This window comes from Sciurus carolinensis, chromosome 9, assembly GCF_902686445.1.
Source record: "Sciurus carolinensis chromosome 9, mSciCar1.2, whole genome shotgun sequence".
Taxonomy (NCBI): domain Eukaryota; kingdom Metazoa; phylum Chordata; class Mammalia; order Rodentia; family Sciuridae; genus Sciurus; species Sciurus carolinensis.
In genome coordinates, this window is record NC_062221.1 from 87,590,271 (window position 1) to 87,606,870 (window position 16,600).

General features: G+C 35.1%; 1 long non-coding RNA gene across 3 annotated transcripts in view; it reads right to left on the reverse strand.

The window, feature by feature from the left end:
* Positions 1–1,814: 1,814 nt before the first annotated feature.
* LOC124993542 (uncharacterized) overlaps positions 1,815–16,600 on the reverse strand; it is a 33,428-nt gene continuing 18,642 nt past the window's right edge. For all 3 annotated transcript variants that reach the window (XR_007110331.1, XR_007110329.1, XR_007110330.1), the window contains 3 exons: positions 16,405–16,465; positions 4,568–5,942; positions 1,815–1,868 (listed from right to left, as the gene is read on the reverse strand). This is a non-coding gene — a long non-coding RNA (uncharacterized LOC124993542). The remainder of the gene's footprint in view (positions 1,869–4,567; positions 5,943–16,404; positions 16,466–16,600) is intronic.

Here is a 16,600-nt window from a genome sequence, read left to right on the forward strand (position 1 = left end):
CCATGGTTTGCATGTTGTGCTATTATAAATAGTATCATTTAAAATCTTTATTTTCTGGTTATTTATTGATAGTATATGCAAATAAAAATGGATGCTTATTAAATTCCATTCTGTTACCTATTTTACCTGACAAACTCTAAAAGCACTGATTTATTGATTTGCAATCTCATTTTAACTCCCCTCCATATATCCATGAATAATACACTGATTCCTGTGTTGAAATCTCTCCTAGTACATTACCTTAGTATTTTACCCTGACTAGTCTTCTATTACCTCAGCCTCTAGCTTAATATAAGTTTAATCTATCTTTGCAAATGTCAAAATGATTGATCATGTCACTTTACTGATTTAGATACTTACATAGTCATAGATAAAATTCTTTAGCGTCAAAGGTCATGGATGGTCTGATCTCCTAATTTATCTTCCTCTTAACTACGTAAACTGTGATCCAGTTAATCATTATTTAATTATTTATAGTTGTTAAACTGAACAAGCCTTTTAAAATGTATACACTTTGTCATGTTCTCTTTCTTCTGCTTGTAATGTCTTGTCTTTTTCCCTTCTCAGCCTAGCTAACTCTTCCTACTCGGCCTTCAAGACTTAACTCAAATGCCTGTGCTTCTGACCACCCCTGACATCACCAAGCTGCTATAATTTCCCTCTCCCCAACATTTTGTTTAGATAGCTAAAAGAAAGTGAATATTTGTTATTTCCAAATATATATCAATTAATATATTAATTTAAATATAACACCTTGAAAACATAAGATGAAACTAAATATGTTTTATGAAAAGTTCATGAGAATGGGGTGACTTCACCATCTCCAATAAATCAACAAGGCTTCTTTCTCCTTCTCTTCTGAGGTCATCAGCCTGGCTTCCACACTCAGTGCCACCTATTAGTCCATGAAGACAGTTGTCGCTCTTGTTACTTTGTCTGGAATAGTGTATTCTGTTTTCTTGATTTCAAGAAGAGAGATGGTGATCATGATAAACAGAAATATCTTCCAGATCCTTTTTTTTTTTCACTTCAGAGAGTACCAGCAGATATTTTTGCTAGCGTGTCATTGACAAAAAAAAAAAAGTTACGACTGTTTTTCATTAAAAATAAGGCTAAAGAATCTGATCTTTTATTTAGCCAATTAGTTTATTACTCAAATAATTATTGATTTAGTATTGAATAAAAGCAAAGCAAATATTAGACTGCCACCTACCATGTCCTAAGCTTTATGCATACAAAGAAAACTGTTTCCTATTTAGCTTTTTGTCCTTTGAACAGCACAGTGCCTTAAACAGTGGTAGGTAAGTAAGGGTCATCCTTTTTCTACTAGAGTTTAGATTCTAGTAGAAGAGATAATTTTTTTTTTATTGTAAACAAATGGGATACATGTTGTTTCTCTGTACATGGAGTAAAGGCATACCATTTGTGTAATCATAAATTTACATAGAGTAATGTTGTTTGATTCATTCTGTTATTTTTTACCTTCTCCCCCACCTCTCCCACCCCTCTTTTCACTCTATACAGTCCTTCATTCCTCCATTCTTGCCACCCTCCTCAACCCTAACCCTAAACCTAACCCTAACCCTAATGCTAAACCCTCCCACCCCCCATTATATGTCCTCATCCTCTTATCAGCAAGATCATTCGTCCTTTGGTTTTTTGAGATTGGCTTATCTCACTTAGCATGATATTCTCCAATTTCATCCATTTGCCTGCAAATGCCGTACTTTTATCATTCTTTATGGCCAAGTAATATTCCATTGTATATATATGCCACAGTTTCTTTATCCATTCATCAATTGAAGGATATCTAGGTTGGTTCCACAATCAGGCTATGGTGAATTGAGCAGCAATGAACATTGATGTGGCTGTAAGAAGAGATAAAATTTTAATCAGTAGTGAATGTAAAATTCTGAATAGAAAATTGAATTAAATAAATTGAACATGATACTATAACAGCATGTAAGTAAAGAATTCTGGCTCAAAAGGAAGACAGAGGAAGCTCTATGTAAGATTTTCCTAAGGACACAACTTTAACACTAACATTGAGAAATACAAAGGATTAACTATTGTTCAGGAAGTATTTATTAGTCATTTGTACCATTTACATTTATAAAGTGTAATGAGCAGTATACCTTTAAAAATTAGTATTTATGAAGCATATAAACAATTTCAGATACTCAGTGCTAATTGTTTTCAGCAATATTTGATAGAGAAAGATGTCTACTAAGTAGTTTTACTTCAGTCTGAGGGTAAGGTTTGTTAAACTTTATCACAATCACTTTTTCCTATTTATATTAGGGATTTTTCTTATCACTCTGTTGTAGTTTAGTTTATGCTGTGTGCTAGAAATAGCAGAACACAGGCTATCTGCATAGTTGGTTTGGAAATAGGTGATTTTAGTCTATATTTCTTAGATTACAAGAGCATCAGTCCTACTGATTCACTATGGTAGCCACAGCGACTTCTAGCTATTTACATTTGATTTAAACTTTTTGAAATTTAAAAACTTTATCTGAATGCTGTGGCACTGCCTGCAATCCCAGTGGCTCCAGAGGCTGAGGCAGGAGGAACATGAGTTCAAAGTCAGCCTCAGCAACTTAGCGAGGCCCTGAGCAACTCAGCGAGACCCTGTCTTCATATAGAATGTAAAAATGGGATGGGGTTGTGGCACAATGGTTAAGAACCCCTGGTACTGAAAAAAAAAAGAATTTAATCTTTATTCTTCAGTCTCACTTGCCAAAATTTTAGGCTTAAAAGTCACACGTGGCCCACAGCATCTCTGTTTTGAATAGCACAGAAATTCATCTCTTAACAAAATTTCTGTTGGACAGCACTGATGTAGTGTACAAGAAGTGGAGTGGTTTCTGTGCTTCATCAGAAAATGAAATTTTCAATCATCAATGGCTATAGGAAAACCCATGTTCATTTGGTAGCTGGTAGCGGAAAGATGGATCCCAGTGACCAGCCTTACATTGATTCATTTCATGAGCAACCCACATTGTATTTTGATTAAGAAAAACAAAAATTAATAAAATGTAATCCCAGGTGAGGAATCAGAGCTCATCCACTGGAAGGGAGGCAGAAAAAAGATGTTGTCTTGTGGATCATTAAGCATTGTTCGAGCATCATTTTTCTTAAACATGTTCAAGTAAAAAGGGTCCACTGGGAAAGAATATGATACTGTCTTTATTTCACCTTGGAAGTTTCTTATTGATTTCCCACTGGTCTCCACAAATGATACAGATATTAACTATTTTCCTTTGCTTCCGGAAAATGGAGCTTGAGGCAGGGGTGGAGTTTTTATCTTCTACTTGTTATGGGAAAGTCCAGGGCAGTGAAAATGAAGAAATAAAGAGGGATGAGGAAAAGACACAATGCAATATAATGAGAAGCAGTACTAAGAAATGTACTTTATAGAGTTTGAGGGTACATTATTCAGCAACTGTTTTCACTTGGTTATGGGGTTTCTCTGGGAAGGCTATGAGAACAAAGTATACCTTGGAGCAGCCCGTGAAAGGGAAAAATCCCACTTCCTTTTTCCCAGTAGTGGAGGTTCACATCATGGGAAGCTGACCCTCCACTTCCAAGCTGAGTTGTTAAACATTCCATCTACCCATCAAGTGTGGAAGTAGATGCAAGGAGGTATAGAAAGCTTACAGTCTACGGTATATGTGGAATTTGTAGACCTTGAGGTTCAACTTGGGCTCTAGTCATATGTTGGAGCTTGGCAAGGAGCAAGGAAGGCAGAAGAGTGTGTCAGAAATAAATTTGGAGTAAGAAATCGAGACTGTATATCTTTTTTGGGGGTGCGTACAGGGGATTGAACTCAGGGTCACGCAACCACTGAGCAACATCCTGATCCCTATTTTGTGTGTGTGTTTTGTTTTGTTTTTGTTTTGTTTTCTTTAATTTAGAGACAGGGTCTCACTGAGCTGCTTAACACCTCACCATTGCTGAGACTGGCTTTGAACTCGTGATCCTCCTGTCTCAGTCTCCAGAGCCACTGGGATTATAGGCATGCTCCACCATGCCTGGCTGAGAGACATTGAGACTATGATTCAGGTAGCTATATCTTCAAAGATTGGGAATGGCTACCATGTTCTATGGCCCAGTCTACAAGGATTTGGGGATTATTAAGAATGGTGGGAGAATGTTTTGGAAGTGGCATGTTGAAAAAGAAAGAAAAACAGGACAAAAAACAACCACCAATTGCGAGAGTCACAGGGAAAGTAGTGTTCTCAGGAATAGGCCATTTTTTGCTCATATAAACAGGGGAATTAACACTTCCCAAGAGGTTGGACATATAGAATAAGTTGATGATGACTGACTCAAGTTTCAGAGAACAGAAGAGTAAGGACTGACAGCTTGGGATGTCTGTAAGACCAGGTTAAAGTGGGAGTGGTACACAGCCTCATGGGAATGAGTGGTTGGATAATAAGTGGGAGGATTTGGGAGGGAGGGACTCCAGTTTATGAGTGATGAAAAGAGGGATGTACATATTGAAAGAATTAATACTCTTGGTGGCATATTGCGGGAAAGTGAAATAGTATGGGTTTTTCAGTACCTGTAGAGTGCTGTGTGTCCACTTCTCATTCATGTCCAATACCTGGTCTGAGGGGGTAGTGACTGCCACCTGGAAGACAAGAGGGCTCAGAGGGCACTCTCCCCTACAAATAGTTCTTCAAAGAGCATTACTGAAGTGTCAGAGGAGCGGTCTTTGCCAAGAAGCTTTGGAGAGGCAACAGTCAGGAATGTGGGCACACCACATATTCAGACTTGTTTTCAACAGTATTAGGATTTGTGTGTATTGCAGTTGAGAATTATTTACAACTGACTATATGTTGGTTTCTTGCAGAAAATAGGAATTGTTTCAGAAAAAGCAACTATCTAAAAGTCTTACTGAAACCATTATCAGACTGATCATCCAAATTGTGTAGCAACTTAGGTTTTTTAACAGCTCCAGACTTCCAAAAATACACACAGTTTTCTAGATATGATTGGACCTATACTAACCTTTTTTTTCCTCAAACACCATATTTTCTTTACTTAAAATTGTAATAATATTGTTACCAATACTATTAGGTATTATATTGTTTGTTCATGTTAAACATAATTATAAAGACATGGTTATTTTATTCATTTATCCATTTGATAAATACTCAAAAATAAATACTACATTTACTTCGAGTTAAATAAAAAAAAGATTCTGGCAGCTTATCTAATTGCTCCTGCATACATGAGAGCATAGAAGTCATAGGCTTTATCAGTTGGGGAGGGAATGGAGGTGAAAGAAATTTCCAAATGGTTTTATGCCAAAAGCAGAGATTTTAAATAAGAAAAAAAAGTCTTCAATTTTCTGAAATAAATTTTATTTTAGGATAACTTCATTGCTTGAGGCATTTCCTATGTTATCACAGACTTAAAAACGGCAAAAAAATCTTATGCATTCATTAAAATATCTCTAAATATTACATTGGAATTTGGCAGACCAAAATATTTAGATCAGGTTTAACTACAGGAAATATGCTTTCTAATATTTGACATTATTTTTTACTTCTTAAAAAAGATGTTTACAAACCATAGCTCATAGTTTAGACAAAGTCATTACATACTGCATAGGGTATTATTATTATATAAATTTTCAGTGTTTCAATTTGTGCTCAGTAAAACACACAGGAACATGAGTTGCTACAATATTTAGAAAATTCCTAAAAGCATACAACATAGTTATTAATACTCTTTATATACCTGGAATAAAATGATGTTTAGCCCAAGTGACTTTATAGCCCTTTCTATTTTTTGCATTAAAAAGCTTTTTAGAACTGAGTAAGAATTGTACTTAGCCCACATGTCCTTATGTTCATTCCCAGATGTGTGACTATTTTCTTCTCTTATGTGCAACATTCAGGTTCTGTTTAGACCACTTCAACACCTATTGTCTAAGAAATAAATGAAACATGAAATCAAACTGCCATCGTCCTATCATTCTCCTTTGCTAACATAAAATTTCCCATCAAAGAGTTAAAGGAAATATTCTCACATAGCAAACAATTCTAAAGGTTGCACATCACAGGTATCACAGGCTCCCACGGAGAGGAGAAGGGGTTGAGGTACAAGCACAGGGAAGGTTGGGACAAAACTCCAGGAATGTTTATGGAATATTTCTCACCACCCCAGAACCAGAAAAATACATACAATAATGATAATAATTTTCTTCTAATAAATGAAGATACCACTGCAGCAAGTCATGAGATACAACTGCAGAGTGTTCTGACAGGGCTGCAACCATATCAACCCACAAATACAGTGCTGGGTTTGGTTTAAATTCCTTCAAAATTTTTTTAATTCCAGAAAACTGTAAAAATCACCCCTACACACACACATATGCATCCACTACCCAGAATAACAAATATTAACTGTTTCATAGTGGCTTCATATTTATTTTCCTAAAATAAATTAGATTATTACGTATAATGTTGGTTTCCTTTGCCCCCTTTTACCATTCCACTTACTTCTTTCCATCCAGAGGTAATCACAATCACCACTTTGTGAACACAATAAGTTTATACTTTTACACTTTCACCTTATACATATAGGTAGTCACTATCCAAACTCGTATATTTTAACTTTTCACATATAATATTGTTGAGTGGTATTACATTTGCAACTCATTTTTCTTTTTCATTCAATATTAATTTTTTGAGATCTCATTCACGTTGATACCTGCCTATTGTATGATCAATCCACACTTTACTATACATTCTACTTTTTTGTTTTTTTTTGTTTTTTATTTTTACAGACTACATTTTGATTCATTGTACACAAATGGGGTACAACTTTTCGTTTCTATGGTTGTGCATGATGTAGATTCATTCCATTCATGTAATTGTACATGCACATAGGGTAATGATGTCTGTCTCTTCCCATCATTTTTCATACCCCCACCCCCTCCCCCTCTCATTTCCCTCTACGTAAAGTTCCTCCATTCTTCTCTCACCCCCCACCTCCCCACCCCCATTATGTATCATCATCCACTTATCAGGGAAAGCATTTGGCCTTTGGTTTTTTGGGCTTGGTTTATTTCACTTAGCATGATATTCTCCAATTTCATCCATTGATCAGCAAATAGTATTGATATTAATTTATTAGTTTCTGATATTTCACCACAACAAATTATCTTCATGTCCTCATGTAATGTGAGAAAGATTCTCTGGCACGTATACATAGAGTATAATTTCTGAGTCACAGGTAGAAAATCTTATGATACACCGCCAAACCAACTTAGAATTTACTCCACTATATGAGTTTTGATTTACTCAAATTCTAAAATATATTTGGAAGGGTTAACCTTTTAAAATTTTTCATAGCATAAAGGACTATTTCACTTAAGTCTGCATTGCAAAGTGTCCTTTTTGAAGCATCCTAATTTGTGATTGTCTGAATTGTTTTCCATAAGTTACATTTTTACTAGATTGGTTCTTTTTTCCTTATTCACTTTTATGAATTCTTTTAAGCATTATAGCTATCTATTCTTTGTTACATAAGTAAAAAATTCTTCATTTATCTTCAAATTTCATTTGTCAGATTTATCTATGTTTCCTTCATGGCTTTTTGTCTAATTTAAGAAATTCTTCTCTTCCACATTTTAAAGAAAATAGTCATGTAAGAAAAATGCACATGATTTTGGAGGCCAGTAAGTCAAATGCATAGTGATGGCATCAGGGTTTTCTTGCTGCCTCATGACACAGCAGAGGACATCTATGGTAATTTTTAAAAATTTTTTAAATTATTTTAAATTTTACTGTTCATACACACATATATTTTGTATCAGGGATTGAACTCAGGGGAACTTGACCACTGAGCCACAACCCCAACCCTATTTTGTATTTTTTTTAGAGACAGGGTCTCACTGAGTTGCTTAGCACTTTGCTTTTGTCAAGGCTGGCTTCAAACTCACGATCCTCATGCTTTAGCCTCCGGAGCACTGGTATGAGAGGCTTGTGCCACCGCACCCAGCTTTGCTGTTCATTTTGAAGTCTTGGAGCCAAAAGGATTATTTTGGAGCATACATTTTCTGATAAGGAATTTCTTTGTGTTCTGACCCTATGCAAAGCCAGGTGACCCAGCACCAATGATGGCAATGCTCACTTTTCCTTGATTAATTTGCCTTTCTACCTCAGATGTTGCTATGTGGGTATAGGTTTCTTTTTAAACTCTTTTCATTGACTCCTGTCTCTAGTTAGTATTGTTTAATACTGAATCTTTAAAACATATTAAGTGCCAGGCATAATAGAATCTTAATCTATAATGCCAGCTGCTCGGGGGCTGAAGCAGGAGGATCTTGAGTTCAAAGTCAGCCTCAACAACTTAGTGATGTCCAAAGCAACTTAACAAGACCCTGTGTCAAAATATAAAATAAAATAAGGACTGGGGATATGGCTTAGTGATTAAGCGTCCCTGGATTCAATCCCTGGTATGAGAGTAAAATAGTAAAATAAAATAAAAACATTTTTCAAAGCCAACTTCAGGACCTAAGACTTTGCCAATTAAAATAACTATACAGACTAATTCAATGGAAAAGTTACTTTAGATATTATTTTCTATTCATTAAAATGATATATATTCCTATTTATGCACTTATTTTCTTTATTATCTTTCATTTTCTTTGTAAAACATTATATATATTTTATGGCATCTATTATTCTGAAACATTTTATTATTAATGTGATATTTTATTACATTTTAATTGATATAGCTGATATAGAGCAATACTATTAATTTTAATGCCAAGATGGTATAGCCAATTAACAATAAATTATTGTATTCATTTTAAGAGTTTTCTGTGAATTCTTTTCAATTTTCTATGAAGTCAATTGTATTATCTGCCATTAAAAACAGATTTTTAAATCTTAAAAAGTGTGATGCTTCAAATAGGATATTGGTAGTTGCTATTAATAGTAACTTATGAGTATTTTAACATTTTGAAATTTTAAACCAGTATTACATTTTTATCATTTACTTTTTGCACCTTGATAGGTAACTCCGAAATTTATTCTTTAACCTAAGAAATTACATGAATAGATTATTCTGAAATGATCCCAATTTGTCAAGACATTAAGAATTTTATGGCAAAACCAGGATTTGTTAGTTTTTTTGTGGATTTTTTTTTTGTAAGTTGTTAATTTGGGTTTGCAATTTAGTACAAAGTACTTTATTCACCTTCTAAGTGGGTAAAATTTTCTCATGCCTCTGAGTTTTCTAATTATATTAGTCTTAAAGAATGATCTGTACAGGGTCTTAGTCTATTTTCTGTTGCTATAGCAAAGTACCTGAGACAAGAAAATGTATGAAGAGTAGAGATTCATTTTATCTCATGCTTCTGGAGTTTGGGAAGTCAGAAAGTATTGAGATTGGTATCTGGTGAGGACTCCTTGCTGCATAAATATATGGCAGAGGGCATTACACGGTTCAGCAGAACAAGTTTGCTAGGTCAGGTTTCTCTTCAGTTTTTTACAAAACCACTAAATGCTCTCATGGGTGACAATGGAGAATCCTTATGACTTAATTTAACTTTAATTATCTCTTAAAGCCCACTTCCAAGTAGTATTAGCATTTAAATTTGGATTATTTCTGACATGTGAACTTTGGGAAGATATAATCTAACTGTAGCAGGTGTTCTCCATTTTTAGTTTTACAAACAATTTCCATTAGATAGTGATTGTGTGTGTGTGTGTGTGTGTGTGTGCGCGCTCACGTGTGTGTGCGCGCGTGTGTGTGTGTGTGTGTAAATGGAAGAAGGAATAGGAATAAATCATTTTGTGAATGCTTATTTTTCTTTTCATGTTTTCTATTTCTTGTTGATTCACTTTTGTAATATCAATATTTTCAAAAGTTTTTTTTTGATACTAAGCTAGTAACTGTTAATCCTTATGATTATTGGTAAATTACCAGGCTATGTCTAAAAACACAGTCTCCTTTTTCATTTTTCAATATTTTGTTTTAAGTTCTGTGTCCTTTAAAGTTACCTTGATTGAAAATTTCTTTTACTTTTCAAAAATACCAGCTTTGGGATTCTAGATTCTATCTTTTTTTCCCCCATGTTTTCTACCTTCTTAGTTTTTGCTTTCATCTCTATAATTTGTCTCTTCTTTCTTGGATACATTTCAGATTTTGCATGTATTTGAGGCATATATTTTATTTATTTGCTATACTTGACTTGTTTATTGAATCTATTTTATTTTTCACTTTTGCCTAGCTTCTAAAGATTATTGATACCCTTCACTAAGATCAAATATTCTTTTTTCTAGCGTATACATATATGCTAATAAACGTCCTCATCACAGGGTCAGCCATATCCCACACATTTCACACTCCTGTCAAATGAACTCTCTGAAATTAGGCACGAAGCCTCAACTCTATAGATTTTTCTCACAGATTCAAAGTTATTTAGTTTCTCATTCATCATCTCACACCGCACCCTATCTATATTATCTCTACCTAGAATTTTAGGTTCAGATTTTTTTCAGAAAATAATAAAAATTCAAAAACAATTACTTATGTCAAATGTATGAACACATTTTATCTTTTTACTCCCTCCCAATTGCTTCCTGCATTCTATACCTGCCATCCTGGCACACTTTTCTTCTCACCTAAAGTAGATAGATGCTCTTGAATTCCTTTAAGTGATAAATTCCATTACTCACTTATGTATTAAAAATGTTTTCTTCATGCCTTTAAAAATGACTGCTTCAAAGTGTACATAATTGTCATTCCAAAATCTTTTCCTCCAGCCCTTTGAAGTTCTTACTGTATTGTATCCTGTTCTCTCTTACTTCTAAAGAAATATCTTCTTTCATTGTAATTTTCAGAAAAATCTGTTTTCCGCCCTAGAAGGTTTTAGATTCTTCTCCGAGTCACAATGTTCTGCAGTTTGGCTGCTTGTCTAAGTAGTTAGTGTTTACTTCCACCTTGTGTGGCTTTCTATATGCACTTTCTAAATGAAGATTCATTCATCCAATCCAGAATTTTTGTTATTGTCTTTTGAAATATTGATATTTTCTCTTCCTTGATAATTTGTGAGTGTGTGTGTGGGAGGGTGTAAATCAGTTCATTTTCCAAGTCGATCATAACTTTGATGTCAGGGTCTTCCTTGATCTTTCTTTTGCAGGTTGAAGTTCATTTTCTCTGTACTCCTGTATCATTCATTCCTTCTCAGCTCTTCCAGGCTGAGGTTCAACCAGGGCTGTTTGTTTGTTTGTTTTTGTTTTCTTGTTTGATTTTTTGATTTTTGTTGTTTTTAATCTCGGTGAGTATACATTTTTCTAAGATTTATCTTCAGTACTTATTTATGTCTATGTTTTAATTCATGACCACCTTTTCTACTACTATAATCATTTAGAGGTGTACATAATTGTAGTTTAATAATCTTCTCATTTAAGCATTTTAAGACCTTAAAAATATATATCTAAATCTTTCTCAAATCATTCAACCGTAATTACATCATGAGATTTACATTTGTTTGATGGCTATCTCCCTCTCATTATTATTTTTCTCCTAGTATGCTTTGAAAGTTTAGTGGTATTTTTTCAATGTGGCTCTCCTGTTTCCTTTTTCATTTAATCTCACGTTTCTCATCCTTTCATGTGTGATGATTTTGTCATTGTCTTTACCTGCCTTGTTCTTTCATTGGAAACTAGAGGCTCTCATAATGTAAAGATATTATAGGATACATTACCAAGTTATTTGGGTTGGTCCAACTTTGGTGCTTCTTCCTATCCATCTAGGTAATAATAGACTCAGCTCTGCTTCTGACTATGAGTGCCTTGGCCTTGCTCCCTGTATCATATACTAATCCTGGCTCTGTTCTCTCACCTACTTTGATCCTAAGGATTTGAATACATGGATATTTCTGCTCATTTCTGTTCCTGGAACTCAGTTGACCTACAACTTAAACTACATTTACTGCCAAGTATTTTTATTCTGCTTCTGATCTGCAAAGATATTTATCTTCTATTTGGTTGTAGCCCTGCCTTTTAAAATTATGTGTTACCACCAGTTGTGGTGGCACACACTTGTAATCCCAGCAACTCAGGAGGTTGAGGCAGGATCGCAAGTTCAAAGGCAGTTTCTAAGAACTTAGCAAGAAACTGTCTCAAAATAAAAATAAAAAAATAAATTAAAACGTCTGGGAATGTGGTTTAGTGATTAAGCTCCCCTGGGTTCAATCCCCAGTACCAAAAATGTGTGTGTGTGTGTTACATATTATTTATCTTTATTGTGACATTTAGAGGAAGACCAGAGGAAATCGTTGACATTCACTACTAGTGCCAACTTGAACACCAATCTTATTGTAGGTGCCTTTTGTAAAGATCATAAGCAGCAGTTACAGGTCTAAGTACAAGCTTTGCATTAACCCTCCTCTTGCTGTTCTAGATCTTGGTGCCACTTATTTAACTGAGGAAGATCCTTTATGTAATATGGTTAGAAAATATTGATTAGTTTCTTCACTCTATCTGTGATGTCTGAAATATCAGTAAGAGTTTCACACATTTGACATAGGATGATAAATAGTCTTTTCTGATGAAATATGATTCTCCTTGTGTTTGATGTTACTTTAAGCGTATGAGTCATTTGTATAGCACAACCTTGTTGTGAATCAGTTTGACAAACTATTTCCTGAGATCAAGTTTTGATTATAAGATGCTATGGTCTGGATATGACTTAGGAATGTTCCCCAAGGTTTCTTGTGTTTTCATTTAATCACTATTATGACTGGTAAAGGGGCAAAGTTAATCCAACTCTGGTGATGAAAGGACAGGCCTTTGAGAGGTGATTATCATTACATAAAGTCATTAGAGTAGAGCTCTCATGATCAAATCTTTGGGGTTTTAAAAGAAGAGGAAGAGAGATCAGAAGACACACACCACACACATATGCGATCCCTGTCTCTTGCTATGTGCTATGGTGTAAATAAGGCTTAAATGTCCCCCACGAGTCCACACAATTGAAATCTGGGGCTAGAGGTGCATGCTGTTGGAAGGTGGGGCTTTGTCCTTGCCTCATTGTGGGCATGCCCTTGGCAGGTAGTTCTCATGCAACTCCTTGTTAGTTCATGCAAGAGAGTTAACTACAGCCCGATTTGGCACCACCAGCTTTCTCTTCTGATTCAAGATGCCATTGCTTGTTTTCACATGCATTCCACCACAGGGCTGCCTCTGAACTCTGGCTTTAGGTGAATTCCCTGAGGTAGGTGCAGCCCAGATTCAATCAAGCCCAGGCAGAGCTTGTGTTGGTGGTGATACTTGGTGTCCAAATGGAGCTAATTTGTCAGGTGCAATAGTTATGGGGTCATGGTGACTTCTACCTGTATTTCAAAGGAAAGCCTGGAAGTTCAGACAGAAGTTTGATGCAGGGTTAAAGCCCAGGCAGAGAGTACCTGCTGGATATCTAGCAGAGCAATGGAAATGAAGCCACAGTGGGGACCTCAAAGTGTAGAGTGACCAGCAACATGTCACAGCCACCTGCAAAAGACACTGCCATGTACATGTGGCCCCAGAGAGAAACCATGTAGACTAGGATCAGCAAAGCTACAGCCAGGTTTTCCTAAGAACTTGGGAACTGCTCCTCACTCCAGTGTGCCCAAGATTCCAAACCTGAAGCACTACAATTATCATCTGCCCTGCTGTGTTTTGGTCTAGCTTTGGGTCAGTTGCTCCTTTCTTCTTACCTATTCCTCATTTCTGGAATGGGAATGTATAGCTCATGTCTGCCTTACCATTTTATATTGGAAGCACATTGCTTGTTTTGATTTTTCAGGTTCACAACAGCAAGGATTTTGCCTTGGGTCCCAGATGAGATTTTGGACTGTGGATTTTTAAATTAATGCTGGACCAAATTAAGACTTTAGGACTACAGGGGATGGAATGATTATATTTCTCCATGTGAGAAGACATGAAGAGTCAGAGGTAAAATGTTATGTTTCAGACATGGTCTATGTGTTGAGATTTAATCTCTGTTGTGAGATATTAAAAAGCTGGAAACAATCTGATCATGGTGTTTAGAGTGGTGTCTTTGAGAAGATCTTATGATCAGAAAAGGTTCTTAGGGAAGAGTCCTTGTGATTGAATCCTGGTGTTTGTAAAAGAGGGAGAGAGACCAGAAGACAAGCGTGCAAGTGTGCACTCCATGTGTCTTGCCATGCCATGCCCTGAATGACCTCAGTACTGCAACAGGCAAGATGGCCATCACCAGATACCACCTTGACCTTGAACTTGCTGAGCTATGAGCCAAAATAAACTTCTTTTCATTAGAACTTACCCAATCTGTGATATTCAGTTATTAGCCACAAAAGACAGACTATAACAGAAACACAGAAAGAATATAAGAACTTTCTGGCTAGCATGTGAATTTTGTTGAAAATTTCAATTGTTTCTTAAAGAAAGCTGAACTTCTTTTTGTGGTGCCAGGACTTGAACTCAGGGCCTTGCACATGTGAGGCAAGCACTCTACTAACTGTTCCCAACCCTTGGAATACTGATCTTGAGACAAGGGAAAAGGAAAGTTGTTACTTCCAGTTGGGTCATGTTGCACAAATTTTTAGTTTCTGTAAAGTTCTGTTTCCTTAGTTTCTAAAGCAGAATCTCCATGAAATTTCAGGAGATAATACATGCAGTAGCAGCAAATATATAGAAGCTACATAAAAAAAGTTAGTTGAAATATAGAAAATAAAAAAAGTAAAACTCAGAGCACTGAAAGGATTTTCAAATTCATTTACTTGATTTTGGCCTTGTTGATTGCAAGTCCCATAAAATTAACCTGGATAAGTAATTTAAATCACATTTAATTCAAAATTAGACAGAAGGTTATTAATTTTAGCATGAACTTTAGGTATAAAGATTTTATAATCATGACTTCAGAGTAAGGCATTCAAATCGAATAGGCTGGGATTTACTACCTATTTGTCACTGAAGTCAAAGATTCTGAATAAATTCCTTGCCATTGCACATTCATTATTTTCATTGACAATTAGTTTCTGTGAACTAACACTTTTGCAAAGAGCAAAACAAATCATTTTGCAGAATAGTGAGGTAGGCAACTAAGGGTAATTGAATGTGTTGGTAGTTCAGAGTGTTGCCTATTATTAGTCCCCAGAGGCATATCATGATCCAAGACATTGCAATGATACATACATGAATATGTTTAAATCCACAAATTCACCCTAAATCCCATATACTTCTCTTATTAACTAATCACGATTAACTACTGTGGCATCAAACTTCAGCTCAAAGAAGAACAATAAACATATTTTATATATTTATAGCTTCTTGCACTTTCATAAGCATTATCTGATTTGAGCCTTGCAATAAATCTATGAAGAAGGAATTATTACCTCCAGCACACAGATAAGAAAACTGAGGTTACTAGAAGTGAAATGATTCCTCCAATAACTCAGTGTTCCATCAACTACTTCATAGTTGGCAGGGCTAACCAAACTTCCCAATGCCTAATAGTGTCATCTACACTGTGGGTGACTGAACTTTTATTGTAGGCTATTAGATTCGCTGAAATGATTGGATCTATGATTCAACATTGTATTGCCCAAATGCTTAGAAGATTCATGTTATAGACTAAAATTAAATTGTATCTTTTTTGTATATAATGGAAACCAGTGATTTCAAAAAGATAAGTGTGTGAGAAATTATCTTTTACATATTTTATTTTGGAAATTTCACAGAATTCATGATTTATTTTAAAATCTTCAAATTGGTTAACAATTTATTTATGCATATAATTTTGTACAGTACCACAAAACTAAGCAATAAGAAAGAAAAGTCTCTCCCTTATTCTTTACTAAGTATAACATGTCCTGATATGTCCAAAATCATCTTATGAGACATTGGTTACTAAGCTCAAATAAGAACATCAAAGAATTAAGCACAGGGCTTGCCTTAACAGCAAGTTCAGATTTACTTTTTTAAGACATTGTACATGCAGGTGATGTGTTTTAAATATAACTTAATGCTTTTTGAGCTAAGAGGCTATTATAATATTAATAGCACATATTTCTATGAGTTTATGTTTCAGCTTTCCAGTCAGTTTTAAGAAATATTTTTATGATAGCCAATGGGGTATTGTTCCTCACATTTGAAGAATCGTAAAAAACATATCTATATTCATTATCTTTCCCCTATTTTCTGAATTACTTACCCTGGCCTTATTCATTTATGTTTTTACCCAATGAGTCCTTCCACATACTAGTATTAATTTAATTCTGACACTATATATCAATATTGTTCTGAGAAAAACACGTTTGGAACACTATAACAAGTTAAATGTCACCACTCCACCTAGCCATCACCCTCTTTTCCTTCAACAAGCAAAGAAAAATGAATAAACACTTACCGTGGCCTGTTCAACTGGCTCTTTATGTCAGTGTTTCATCAACTGCACTGTTTTACTGAAACTGAAGTTCAGAAAAAATTCTGTTACCTACAATCTGACATCATATTTTAAGTTGGGCTGATCTATGACAATCAGGTTTTTGGTAATTTTGCCTTCTTGGGCCCCTTTCTCACATATATATATATATATATATATA